The following is a 1,415-nucleotide window of genomic DNA, read 5'->3' on the forward strand; positions in this document are numbered from 1 at the left end:
TAGGACTGTGGATGGGGGGGGGAAGAAATGCGGGTGCTCGATATCGAGGGTTAATGGTAAATCCCAGAGCGTGATTCACATCATTACCGAGCTGATGCCGGGATATGACTTGATCGTTGGATGTGACATTGTGAAAGGGTAGGACTTGCGATGAGAGTGCGCCGAGAAGATTGGAGGTACAGACTAGGGAAGGTACGCTACGCAATCATGACGGAGGAAAGTAAGGGGGCATAGAAGTCGGAGCGGTTGACTGCTTTACCGAGTCAGTCGAAGACTTAATTCAGCGGAACAGTGACCTTTTTTATTGCCAGCGCGAGCCACTACCGACCACGGGAAAGACGGTTCACAGGATACACCTGAAGGCGGAAATCCCGGTCTATGTGAAAAATCGGCGTTACCCGCAAGTAATGAGGGACATTATAGGAGGGCAATTGGAGGAGCTACTCAAAAAAGGCGAAGTAACTCTCCGTTTAATAGTCCTCTATGGGTGGTCGAAAAGAAGCAGTGCGGGCAGGAAGCCAGAGGGAAAAGCTATTGGGTTGTGGTGGATTATAGGAAGCTGAATGAGGCGACTAAAGATGAGCGGTACCCCCTTCCACGAGTCGAGGATATCCTAGACCGAGTCGAGGATATCCTAGACCGCCTCGAGGGGGCGACCATCTTTAGCACATTGGATTTGAAGAGTGGGTATCATCAGGTACGGATGGCCGAGGAGGATATCGCGAAAACGGCCTTTACATGGAAACGGGGACACTTCGAGTTCGTCCGCATGCCGTTCGGATTAAAAAGGGCCCCACTCACGTTTCAGCGTCTTATGGACGAGATGCAACGGGGCTTGGGCGAATCCTATTCCCAGATTTATGTGGACGACCTGATCGTGTTCAGCAAAACTCCACGGGAACACGTGGAACACTTCAAACACATCTTCAATAGGATACGCGAATTCGGTCTGAAACTCTCGCGGGAAAAGTCTCAATTTGGGCTACGAGAAATCAAGTTTTTAGGGCACGTAGTTTCACGGAACGGGGTACAACCAGACCCGGAGAGGGTTAAAGCTATCCAGGGAGCCCCATTACCTAGGAACGCACGCGGAATCAGACGGTTTTTGGGGATGGTGAACTACTACCGGAAATTCATACCGGGAATAGCGGAGCTCACGCAACCACTAACCGAGATGCTGCGAAATGGGCGACGATTTCAACTCGGACCGGACCAACTAACTAGCATTAGGAGGTGTCGGGAGGTCTTGATCTCGGAAGTCGGGAAACGCTAATAGTGGACACGAACTATTAGCGTTTCCCGACTTCAACAGAATTTTTAAGATCACTACGGATGCGAGCGAAGTCGCTATCGGGGCTGTCCAAGAGGTGTTCAATGACTGTTTGGATAAAGGACACTTTCCAACAAGCTGGAAA

Source organism: Halyomorpha halys, unplaced genomic scaffold (assembly GCF_000696795.3).
Source record: "Halyomorpha halys isolate HHAL.00 unplaced genomic scaffold, Hhal_1.1 Scaffold592.1, whole genome shotgun sequence".
NCBI classification, from domain to species: Eukaryota; Metazoa; Arthropoda; class Insecta; order Hemiptera; family Pentatomidae; genus Halyomorpha; species Halyomorpha halys.